This window comes from Panulirus ornatus, chromosome 38 (assembly GCF_036320965.1).
Source record: "Panulirus ornatus isolate Po-2019 chromosome 38, ASM3632096v1, whole genome shotgun sequence".
In the NCBI taxonomy this organism is placed as follows: Eukaryota; Metazoa; Arthropoda; class Malacostraca; order Decapoda; family Palinuridae; genus Panulirus; species Panulirus ornatus.
In genome coordinates, this window is record NC_092261.1 from 2,940,697 (window position 1) to 2,954,077 (window position 13,381).

The following is a 13,381-nucleotide window of genomic DNA, read 5'->3' on the forward strand; positions in this document are numbered from 1 at the left end:
CACACACACAACCCTCCGCACACACCTACCCACGGGGGGCCAGGAAGACTAGTCAAAGCAAAATACACAAACACACACACACGACAATCCTTTTACATCCTGGCCTATCCTCCGAGAGGCAGCAGACACAGTACCCAAGACCACACACACACACACACACACACACACACACACACACACACACACACACACACACACCTGTACCGCAGGTGTAACCCCAATCTCACCACAGTCACGTGGGCAGTGTGGGAGGGGCGGAGGGAGGGGGAGGGACCATATCAGGTGACAATAGAAGGGGTGTGGTCAGTTGTGATGCTGGGGGAAGGAGGGGGGTGGGGAGTTCACACACGTGTGGAGAGAGAGAGAGAGAGAGAGAGAGAGAGAGAGAGAGAGAGAGAGAGAGAGAGAGAGAGAGAGAGAGAGAGAGAGATTGTCTTACACGTGACAACAGAGATATATCTAATTTCATGCACTGATAGCACAGGGGATCTATAGCGTGTGTGTGCTGCGTGTACTGGGTTCCGTGCGTGATACAGAGGAGGCCATTCATATCGAGTATGACACCTGCCAGCCTCGCCTGCCTTGCACAGGTGTGGCGGTGCAATGGCAGTGTACAGGTGTTCTGGCTGGTGGTGCTGGGGAGAGAACCCTTCAGCTGACGGACGTGTAAGGTGGGTGGGGTAGCCATCAGCTGGCAGGTGTGGTAATGGGTGGGGTAGCCATCAGCTGGCAGGTGTGGTAATGGGTGGGGCAGCCTCCAGGTGACAGGTGTGGAAGGGACGGAACATCCCAACAACTGACACACGTGTGAGGCAGGACAGGGAACCACCATCCATCAGCAGCAGGTGTGAGGAAGTAAACCCAACACGGAGAGAGGTAATCCCCACGCCAAAAGTGTCATACTGAACATGACCAAACTCTGATTACTTAGAAATCTACTTACAAAAAAAAAAAAAATTGAAACAAAGAGGGAAAAAATGAAAACTTAAGGAATGAAATAATAATAATAATAATAATAATAATAATAATAATAATGCTTTCTTGCTTAACTGTTTCCCAACGTGTTCGCTCGCTAGACTCGAGGAAGCATCTACGCCCCTACGGGAGACGGGGGTGGGGAGGAGTGAGGGGCTCCTCCTGAAGGAGTGGCAGAGGGTGTCGTGAAGGAGTGTGGTGGAGTCCTTACGGCTGAGGGAGTGTCCCACTCATGGAGGTTTTGGAGTTACAGGGTGGACTGCCTATCACAACTTCATTTCGGAACGTCTGGAGAGAGTGAGTAAAGGGAGAATATGTTATGTGAGAGAGAGAGAGAGAGAGAGAGAGAGAGAGAGAGAGAGAGAGAGAGAGAGAGAGAGAGAGAGAGACAGAGAGAGAGAGAGGATGTAGGAAGTTGAGACGAGTGAAGGCAGTGAGGGAGAGACCGAGTGAAGGCAGTGAATACAGGAGACATGAGTGGCGGTAGCGAGTCAGGAAGATGAGTGAAGACGATGAATAGGAAAGACTGGTGAAGGCAGTGAATAACGGAGATGAGTGGAAACAGTAAAGGAGGTGAGATGAGTGAAGGAAGTATGGGAAAAATGGGTGAAGGCAATAAGGAAGAGATGAATGAAGGCAATGGTTGAGGGAGGGAATGCCTGGGTAGGGGGGGGGGCAGTGAAAGAAGGTGAGGCCAGGCGGAGTGAGACAACATCTAATTCATCAGTATTCATCGCGGCGTCCTAACTATTCATCGGACAGGGCGGCCGGCGCCATCCTGACGGGACCCCACACCCCCTCCTCCCCCCTCCTGCTTCGGTAGGGGGGGGGAGGGGGTGGTGAGCAGGTAGTGAAGGAAGATGAGGGAGTACCACTAAGGGAGAGGGGTAGAAAGAGGGGGGAGTGAAGGGAGGGGGGGGGGGAGCGGTGGGCATGATTACTGGTTGCTGTATCCCCCCTTCCAGGGGAGGGGCGCCATCCCCTACCCCAGACTCCCCTCCCCCCCCGTCTCAAGGCAAATGCAATGTCCGTACCGGAGAGTGGGGGGGGGGGGGTCTGTCTGTTCCCACCACCAACCACCCACCCCACCGAGGCATCTCCTACAACTTCCTCCAACAAGGCGCCTCCGAAACCCACCACCACAATAGCGTCTCCAACACATGCACCGCCACAGCACCTCCAACATGCACTCTACTACACTGGTCTGGGGCAGCCGACCGCACCCTAGGGCATGGGACGAGCCCCATCGCAACGCACACACTCTACACACACACACACACACACACACACACACACCTTCAACCCCAGCGGCCGGGGGCGGGCGTCAGCGAGTGGTGGCGGAGCAGCGAGGGACGACGCTGTCAAGATGCAGAGAGTTCAAGCGCTGAAGTACAGGTAAGTCAGTTCGAGTCACCATGAGGTCTCGACATACAGCGAGCGGACACAACAAGAGTGAATGGTCGACCCATTAAGCTCGGTGTAAGCGAGTACAGGGAAGCTCTAGCACAGTGAGTAAGCCAGGAATACGATGGCGAGTAAGCGAGTCCAGCGGAGCATAAAGAGAGCGAGTAAGCGAGCGTGGGCGAGCATTAACAGCCTGGGTGGGGATCGGGGGGGGGGGGGGGGGTTCACCAGACAATACCATGAGCGCTCATTCAGAGGTCCAGCCCAACAGGGGGAGGGGGGATGGGGAAGGGGAGGGGGGTGACTAGTGGTGGCACTGGCCTTGATGGGGGAGCCCAGCCCCAGCCCCGCCCCGGACACACCTGTGGCCCCGGGCGGGCCAGGGTAGCCACGGGGCATGCTGGGCAGCACGCACAGGGCAAGGGAGTGGTCCAAGACAGAGACCAAAGAAAAAAAGAGGAAAAAAAACAACGGTTGAGGCAAAAACGGGTAAATATGAATGGTGGCGAGGAAGAAATCGTGCAAGCACCTACAGACAAACGAATTTCAATACACGTTTATAACCATAGAGGCTAATTGGTCAACCAACCAACCAACCAACCTCCACATCAACCCCCATCATTACCTGCACTGTCCTTCACTTACTACCCGCCCAACCCCAGCCACGCTGGGTCCGCCGATCCAGCAAGCTGTGGCTGCACGCTCGCCGGTATAATGGTCATTCCAGTGGGGGAATTATGAGGCTCCTGCTCCTGTGTCCGGCGATTTTACAACAGGTGCGAATCCAAGCCTTTAATTAACGAACAACTTATTAAGGAACAACTCCTGGAACTAAATAAAATATATCGGCAAAAGTCGGGGACACTTTGCCGAAAATGGCCAAAATGAAAAAGAAAATTCAAATCAGCGGACAAAAATATATGAATCACTAAAAAAAAAAAAAAATTACTAGAAAGTCGCGCGAATAAAAATGAGACTGTGAGGGAGGCAGGAGAGTCCATCTGCCCTGGCCAGGTGCTGGGTTAGTGGCTAACCACCCACCCACCGACCCACCTGACATTACCTCACCCAATTATCACAATTCCGCCCACTACCTTCAGGTCTCTTTCCCCCTGGAAAAAAAAAAAAAAATCAAAATAATTGTGTGTGAACAAGACAGCCTTCAGACAAATGTATGAAGCAGTTACGGTTACTTAATAACGATCTGGGAGGAGCTCCACCAGGTGTCGAACTGCAACTAGGGGACGAGGGATATGAGGTAGCAAGAGGTGACGGTGGCAGTCTTGGTGCATGGAAGTGAAGGTGGCTTTCATATTGCCTAACTGCTAAAAGGAACATGCCTAATCAAACAACAAGCTCTCAATAAGTTGTGGTTCTGGGTATGTATGTATGTATGTGTGGATATGTATCCATACACATGCTGTGCTCAACATGTGTTTCTTACATAAATGAATGGGTGCTCATTCTTGTATTCATGTCTGTATGCATGCGTGTCCATATCTACGCATGCGCTTGCTAATGCGTGTTTTAATTCGTACGTTCAGGGTGGGAGAGTCGTGTGTTGTGGGCCGCGCACACACACACACACCAACAATCGGTCTCGCTCGATCCTCACCAGTAAAAATAAAGTTAAACCAAAATACTGAAAATAAAGACAAAATGTAATCCTTTAGAAAAGAACACCATATATATATATATATATATATATATATATATATATATATATATATATATATATATATATATATATATTCTAAGATGACAAAAACTATATATCACTAATAATAACAATACAATAATAACAAGCCCTTAGAGTAAACTATAAAATCTCAGCTTAATGTCCACCTCTGCTTCACATTAGGACACGACACACCAAAAGAAGCCTGGCAAGCAGCTCTGCCCCGCCCCCCTCCCGAACCCTAACTCCACAGGCCCCAGGAGCACGGACCGACCCCCATCCCCCCAAAATCAATATACGACAAACACGGACAGTGTGTGTGTGTGTGTGTGTGTGTGTGTGTGTGTGTGTGTGTGTGTGTGTGTGTGATTACTATTTGTGTGTTACAGGGAGAGAGTTTTACACTGGTGTTGCCTCGTTTCTTAACCTAGTATATATGCACCGGTAATGTACTGAGGGGAAAATAACAGACGGATTAATCATTTAATTCATAAATAACCACATACTGAACACAGCCTAATATTGATCAGAACTATCAAAAAGCCCCTCCTTCCTAGATTTAAAATACAAAAACTCACACTGGATAACGAAGAAACAGATGATAAAGAGCAAATATAATTAAACGGTCAAAGTGGATACAAAAAAAGTGACCAACAGAAGCCAACAGCTCTACGTGTATAGACCAAGAAACACGATGACCTGCCGTACCTGACCTACATTCACACTCTACGACAGTAATCAATATAAATTCCCATATAAACTAATCTGGTTTACAGAGGTTAAACCAGTGAAGCATAAGTTGCCATACAAATTATTTAAAAAGAAAGAAGAAAAAAAAAAGCTGGGACCAGATACACAAAACCACTTGATGCCACTAGCGTAGTATAAGTGTACAATTTCCTCCCCCTACACCCCCTCCCCCCCACTCTCTACCCCACCAGCTAGGGGAGGGGTGGCGCAAACCGGTTCCGGCGTCGTCGGTGGCATGGCTAGCAGGTTCTACAGGGGGAGGGAAGGGGGGGAGGGGAGGGAGAGAGAGAGGGGTAGGGGGGGGCTACCGCCACTGATACTACACACAACCTTGAGGCCACAGGCTGGTCCACCCCCTCCCCTCCATGTTCCCCTCCCCTCTCTCCTCGAGTACAAACCCCCCCTCCCCCCTCCACCGTAATCTGCGTGAAGGGGAGGAAGGGGGGGGGGGATCTGAATGTATACATCCAGGAGAGGGATAGATGGGTGAGGAAAATGGGACGTGGGGATGGGGAAGGGGGAAAATAGGAGTGGGGTAGGGGGAAAGTTGGCGTGTTCTTACACCACACCAACTGATGATGACACAGGGAGCTCTTGAACAATGCTCAGTGCTCCTGCTTGAAGAACAAGTGTTCAATGCTCCCGCCAGAACACCGGGGTTGGTGGGGAGAGAGAGAGAGAGAGAGAGAGAGAGAGAGAGAGAGAGAGAGAGAGAGAGAGAGAGAGAGAGAGAGAGAACATAAGAGGGTAAACTTTTTGTGAAGAACCACACGAGACTAGGGCCTGTGTCCCAGCCCCTCACTCGCCTACCACCACCCCCCACCTCTGCTACACTCTCCCCTCTTCCTCTTCCACACTCTCCCCTCTCCCTCTGCCTTTCTCATGCCAAGGTCGGGCCCGCCCTCTCCCCTAAAACCAGTTGGCCTGCGCCATGAGCCCAGAGCACGTAATTTTCGCGGGCCAGCCGAAACCCGCCCTACCTCCCCTCCCTCACCCCCGCTACCTTGAGCAGAGCTTCCTCCCGCCCGCCCCCCCCTCCCATTCTCTCCCCTCCCCCAAGGATTACATACCATGGGGGGGGGGGTGAAAGGATAAAACTAGAGGGAGAGGGGAGGAACATAAGGAGGGAGGAGGGGGTGTAAGCCAGGCAGGATTTAAGGAGGGGGAAGCGAGTTTAAGTTTTGGCCGGTTGGCAAGCTGGGAGGGGGGGGGGGGGAGATGGCGGTCGAGGTGTAATACACAGTCCGGAGGGGGAGGAGGAGGGGGACGGGGGTTTGGGTAGAGGGAGGGGATACTCATAGGCATGGGGGAAAGGAGAGAGAGAGAGAGAGGGGGGGAGGTGGCTCTCTTTCTTTCTCTCGCTCTCTCTCTCTCTCATGTTTATCCCCTTCTGAGGATCCGTTTGCACTACGAAACCGCCATCAGGGCCGCTGATGTCACCTACACTTGGCTCGGTGTTAAGTGTTGTAAGTAGGTCAATATTGGTGGGGAGTCAGAAATTAAAGTGAAATAGGGGGCGGCCCTCCCCGCTCTTCTCTATCGATCCACAGGAAGCTGACTCAGACCTTGAAACGTACACACGCACGCACACGCACACACACACACACGCGCACACACGGAGAGAAAATGTACACACACACACACACACACGACTGTACATACAAAGAAAAGATACGCACATGGTAACTGAACAGACATGTAAGTTTTAAGTTCAACCACACACACACACACACACACACACACACACACACACACACCTTTAGGTTGGGAGTGATGACTCTAGCCCCAGGATGGTAACGTCCTCAAGGCTCAACCCATGCCAACAGGAGGAGGGATCATGGTTGCTATATGTACCCCCGAGCACTCACGTACACATGAACGTACGTCGTGCACAAACGACGACTTCCTAAGCGTCTTCTCACGACCTACAGGCCACACGTACACACGACGCCCACTCTGCGCACACACGATTGTACGTAAAAGTAGAAACACACACACACACACACGTGTATAACTCCCTCAGCGCACACGCAGGTGAGACGCCGTGTACACACGCCGGCGGGGCACGTCATGACATTACACCGTGTAAACCAGCCAGCGTTTGGTTCTCCCACATTTAAAACATTTATGGAGAGATGTGCCGCCAGCACAGTGGGCTCCGCTCATCACACACCGGCTCCTACTGGAAACACCCCGAGCCCCAGACGAACCACCGGACGCCAAACGCTCGAACGTTGAGACATCCGATACCATGGCTACGGTTACGATACATTCAAAGGCTATAGCGTGTCGCTATTTGTACTCCGATACGGCGAGTCAGTGAAACACTGTTTGAAGCAGTCAATGACTCATAGAGTTATAGACCAAAGATTCGCAAACTGAAGCAATCCATCAGGTCAAACCAGATGCTCGCCCACACCAGCGTTAACTCGAAGCTTGCTGTATTCGAAGCTTTATTCGTTCCTAAATCCTGAAATGCTTCACAATAACGCCGACACGTTTCTATTGCGTTCACCGTGTAAAATACTCCTCGCCTGAGAAAACCAATCACTGAAATAGCGCTAAGATTTATATATGACCTATAAAATGCTTTCAATCATCCAGCCCCCCCCCCCCCACACACACACACACACACACACATGTATTCACGCCCTTTTGAGTTCACAGGGAAAAAGAACTCACAGGATCACTAATCCTGGGCTGCATTCCTTGCTAATCTTACCTCCAATCAGAGAAATTGAGCCAATTAGAATGAGTACAGTGCCTGGCTAGCGACGTGGTGCCGCTGGGAGAGCCGAGTCGGTGACATGACATCACAGTTTTGCAAGAGAGAGAGAAAGAGAGAGAGAGAGAGAGAGAGAGAGAGAGAGAGAGAGAGAGAGAGAGAGAGAGAGAGAGAGGAGAGAGAGATTCTGCAGGCTCGCTGCTCCTCCCTCGGCTCGAACCAGCCAGGTATCACGAGTCACGTCCACGACTCATCCTGAACCCGTGTCAATGAACCATCAAATGGAACTTCCGAAGCCGTGTCATGAGCCATCGATTCATGAAGTATCCCGAACCAACGTCAAGAACCATCGATTCATGGAAGTGTTCCGAACCCATGACATAAACCATCGAACCAACGACTGCTGGAACTTTTTCGAACCCGTGCCATACAACCAACCATCCGCTCACGGAACTGTTCCGGAGCAGCGTCATGACACTAAAAATTCACAGAATTGCGAAAGTCGTTTACCAAACCTTGGTGTGAATTATCAAAGAGAAAAAAGTAATAAATAAAAAAGCTTGGGATGGAAAAAAAAGCAAAACATAAAACATGACAACAAATACAACTCATGTTATACCCAAACAAAAAAAAAAAAAAAAAAAAAAAAGAGTAGCTAGAAAGCAAGACGAGGTCACGGGATGAAAACGGCAAGACTTCATCTGCAACCAACCAAGCAGGTCAGGACAGGATACACGACCAGGAACGACAGGTGTAGCACCAGGAGCAGGCACGGGGGGTGTCTCTGCACGGGTATACTTGGCCGGGTCGCTATGGTGACGAACATATCCAAGCTCCCTACCTCCTCCCCCACCCAACCCCTCGCCCACACCTCACTCGCTGTCGCCTTCTGCTGCTGCTGCTGCTGCCGCCCCTCCTCACCCGCGGGTGTGCAGTTGTCAAGGATCTTGGTGAGCGAGTAAGTGCCGTGGCCGGCTGTCAAAGTAAAGGCACGAGCGAGTGTTGGTCAGAGGCAAATACGGTGTGGCTGCGTGGCTAGGTCAGGTGGCTGTCAAAGGCAGGTTAGGTGACTGTCAAGGGCAAGTCCGGTGACTGTCAAGGACAGGTCAGGTGACTGCCAAGGGCAAGTCCGGTGACTGTCAAGGGCAGGTCAGGTGACTGTTAAGGGTAGGGCAGGTGACTGTCAAAGACCAATATTTTCGTTGGGTTGACTGAGACAAAGCTAAGCATAGCCCCCCAGGTGGTGAGACTTCGGGGTCTGACCCTTATCAGATAAGGTCGGGGTTTTACCCTGGCGATACCCGTGAGGCAGCCTTATGTACCTTCCTCCCATTGGATTATCACGACTCTGGGAAGGACCAACACAACGTTATCCCACTGGACCTTATCAACAAGGTAAGAAATCATCGGAGGATGTGTAGTGTTTCCGCTCTTATGGTCGACGCCTGAAGGACGTGGACAACATGGCACCAGCTCATGATAAGGCAACACGGCAACCGATTTACAGTCTGGCAACACATTACGTATATAATGCTGTAGGCTCTGCAATCATGATTTCCCTCCACCTTCGTTCCTCCTTTGATCAGTCAGGCTGTTTGAAGCCGTTCCTTGCAGGCTACCGCATCCCTATCGGCTACAGCAACCCCTACAAGCTACAGTACCCCATACAGGGTACAGGACCGGCTACAGAATACCGCATCATTACTGGCTACAACCTCCCGACTCCAGGGTACAAGCGTCGCCCAATGCACGGTGCAGCTCCCCGCAAACCCTGGCGGATGGGGGCAGGTTTTAGCTGTCTCCCGTCAAACCTTACACTCCCCACGCTGGGCAGGTGAAAGGCTGTTACTATCTTATTTTGTCTTTTCATATTCATGCTACGATCTGATCCAGGTGGCGTTATCTATACGTTACAAACTGACGGGCATGTTGGTTGATCCATTTACATAGTGAATGATTCTGAACCTTAGAAATAGAATGATTCTGAATCAATCTTTAACAATGATTTTCAGGTGATTTGTATCAGAATCTAATTGACTCTAAACTGATTAATCTTACATAGAGAGTGACTAGGAAAAATGATTTGGTTTTGAATGAACTGTTCAAAATTGATTAGCTAACAATTTTTGGCTGAATTGTGTGAGCAGGTTGAGAAGTATGCTCTTCATAATTCTTTACATTTCAACCGTGACACAGCTCCCTCATCTGTGCGACAGAAAACTGATCTATATCAGACTAAACGACTGAAGTTCTTTATTCTACATTGGTAACAACTGACCATGCGGCAACATCAGCCCAAAACCAATGGCATCGCCAGAGAACCACTTCAGGAGCAGCAAACACATGGCAACGGATCACGGAAAACGTTGCCAGTATCAGGCAACAGCACAAACCCCCACGACCTCACGCTGCACGGCAGACGACTTGCTGCAAGTCAAATCGTTCAAGTATTTCACACACACACACACACACACACACACAGGCTAGGGTGTGTTTGTGTGTGTGTGTGTGTGTGTGTGTGTGTGTGTGTGTGCGTGTGTGCATATATACATAGTCAAGGCATGGTACATATTTTATAAAATTGATAAAAACAAGACGGGGCGACATGAGTGTCAAACTCTCTCCCCGTAAAACACAATTAGCAATCACACACAAAGCAATGAGTTCCATGATCTGTCTCTTGGGAACTCGTGGTCTATCAGGGGGAAACCAAGGAGATCCATGGTCTTTTAAAAGGGGAAAACCGGAGTCATGATTTATCAAAGCCAAGGAGATGGTTTAAGTGAGTGCTTGGGAGAGTCATGGTTTAGCAGTGAGCCCTATAGGGTTTTACCAGTAAGCGAGTGTGAGAGTGAGAGTGATCGGTAAGGTGAGGCAGTGAGCGTGAGGTGATGGTCATGTTGGGCGTGTGGGTGGCTTGCCTGGCGCCATGGCAACACGCCCGTGTGGGCGGTGTGGTGCAGACCGTTGCCATGGCAACACGCCCATGTGGATCACACACGCCCACAGTCCCACGCATACTCCCCCCCCCCCCCTCACTCACACACACAAGCTCTCGACTCGCGCCTTAAACTGCCGGGGGAAAGGGAGGGGGGGGGGGAGAGGTTGGACGGAGAGGGAGAATAAGAGGGATGAGACAAGAAAGGGAGAGAAAATACGGGAAGACAGTACGGCAGATAGATGGAAAGAGCAAGAATGAGATAACACGAAGATAGATAGATAGATAGATAGATTGATTGATGGAGAGAGAGAGAGAGAGAGAGAGAGAGAGAGAGAGAGAGAGAGAGAGAGAGAGAGAGAGAGAGAGAGAGAGGAGTGACCTGTAAATAACACGTAACTAATAAGAAAAGGTCGGGGTCCATGGCATATTTAGAATCCCCCATTGTAACTAAACCCTCCCAATGAACCGAAACAAACCCCATGAAATCTTAGCACGCCACCCGTCCATCCAAACAAACATTTGTACCATACATTCCTCGCACCAGGAACCACTTCATAAACATCAATTACTTTTTAATGACCCGTCCCCTTAAACCCAAGCTGTTGGGGATCGATCAATAATGCACGGAGGCACCTGTGGTGATGTACGGGGTAAGGGTGCGTGTTGGGGGTGGTGTGTGTGTGTGTGAGAAAGGGAGGACGGGGGGGGGGGGGGGGAACACGCGGGGTGGTGTTGGGGGGGGGGAGGTGGCACCCGGCAGCTTATGGTATCTATCAATGAACTAGTATAAGGCTTCGGGGAGGGGAGAGGAGGAGGGGGGGGGGGGTGATCGGGAGTACGTGGGGGTGGTAACATCCTTACCCACCTCCACCCTACTGAGTGCTACGCAGGTACTCCTCACAGACACGGCTCTCACACATCTCTATGCTCCCCCACCATCGCTTAACTACCCCTCTCCGCATGAATGAATGATGATAGAAAAGTCCCTTCCAAGGTAGGAGGGGGGGGAGGAAGGGGGAGAGGAGAGGGGGGGGGGCGAAAGAGCAAGAGTTGTTAGAGGAAGCCCTCTCCTCTGCCAAGGCAAAGAGGACCTCCCCCTCTAGTGGCCAACATCCGAGTTTACACACGTCAATGACCTTCTGTATACCGCGGCCTCCAGTCTACCTCGTGCACCGCACACCCCCGGCCCTATGCTGCGCCCCGGTGGGTGAAACTTGAACGTTCTCTTAGAATACACTCCGGATGTATGTGGTCAAGCTGGCACTGTGTCCGGCTCCAAAACAACCTGAAAACAAACCTGAGATAATAAATTGCACAAATCATTCCTTCAGTGTAAGGTAATATACGTATCATCATACTCAGGGAACGTGAAGCATGCTCTTATCATACTCCGGTTTGCAAGGGGAAGGCAGCGAAACCTGACCAGCTGGAGCCGGGCTCGGCCAGAGGGGCTGCCCCACTGCAAACAAAAAGAGCCGAGTGAAACTGCTTAGCCATCCGGGAATGTCAGAGCACCTGTACCCCCCACACGGCCCACACCTGTACTCCCAGCCGGCCCACAACTCGTATCCCCACACGGCCAACAACTGTACCCACAGCTGAACCACACCTGAATCCCTATTATATATGTGCCCCTTTATCATACATATCTCCCACGTACGGCAAGTGTGACCCTGCTACCACACCTGTAGCTCTGCCTCAGCAGATGTACCAGAACCAAATGTCAGCCAGCTACTGCAGTAGTCTCTCTCTCTCTCTCTCTCTCTCTCTCTCTCTCTCTCTCTCTCTCTCTCTCTCTCTCTCTCGCAAAACCTGCTATAAGTAACGCAGGTGCCGGTGCAGCTGTAAATTCACTACACCTGCTCCCATGCCAGTATAGCAACACTGGGGGGGGTGATTAAGACTTCCCACACAGGAAAACAGGTATAGCCTACCTGAAAGTAGCGTCATTTATAACAGTATAACAACTGTCGCAACGGTACGTACAATTTCCGACTACATTACTTTTATCTCACTTACCCTTCCAGCAAACTCAGTTTATTCGAGACTCGAGATGGTCTTCCCTTTGCGCGATCATCATGCACCACACTACATGCCCACACCCAAGGATACACACGTGCATCGAGCAGCAGTATAGTGGGATACCGGCAAAGAAAACAACAGTGCACTACCAAATGCTTGGTATGCAAAATACTCCAGTATCATAAAGGTTCTTCCTGGTAAAGATAAACTGTCTGTACTGTAGTGATTGATTGTGGAATGTGAAGTGAGGGAACACACCTTTGAGAATAATGAAACTGCAGTCTGAAAACGTCGATACGCTAACCGAAGTTCTTCCCAGGAAATGCAGTTTTATGCTCGTATAATTAAGTGGATCATGCAGACTGGTCTTACAGACATGTCCCTTCGCCAAAACGGTTTGCATAACTGAAATATTCGGGCTGTTAACGGACGATGTAGGTAACGTTACAGAATATTTCATCATCTATGCTCCATTCCACAAGTTAGGGTCTGAGATCCACTTGGTGTATCACTAGAGGCATATCTTACAGCAACTGTTGACATAAGTTTACGGTAAACAAACCGTAAGCCTTCGCTTCCTGCCGATATAAACACTGACACAGTTGCAGTCGAAGGAGAGCCACTGGTCCCCGCAGCCTACTCGTGGAATTTCCCCACACAGCCAAGACTGACTTTTTAATCATCTCGTATGACATCCCCCACCAGTCTCATATCCTCTTCATAAACCACTAAGACAAACAAACCTAAAGCCCCCCTCATCCCCCCAGCACACAATGGCATGAGAGCCACACAGCGGCAGTTGAGGGAGTGGGGCACCAGAGCTTGGGAGAGCGGGACAGGTCGCGTGTTCACCGTACTCCCTCCGTATTGATTGTTTTGGCTGGGA

At 50.5% G+C, this 13,381-nt stretch overlaps 1 protein-coding gene across 1 annotated transcript in view; it reads right to left on the bottom strand.

Annotated features, from left to right (window-relative positions):
- Nucleotides 1-13,381, bottom strand: part of LOC139760798 (dual specificity protein phosphatase 7-like) — a 50,529-nt gene that overhangs the window by 34,653 nt on the left and 2,495 nt on the right. The gene's annotated exons all lie outside the window — the stretch shown is intronic.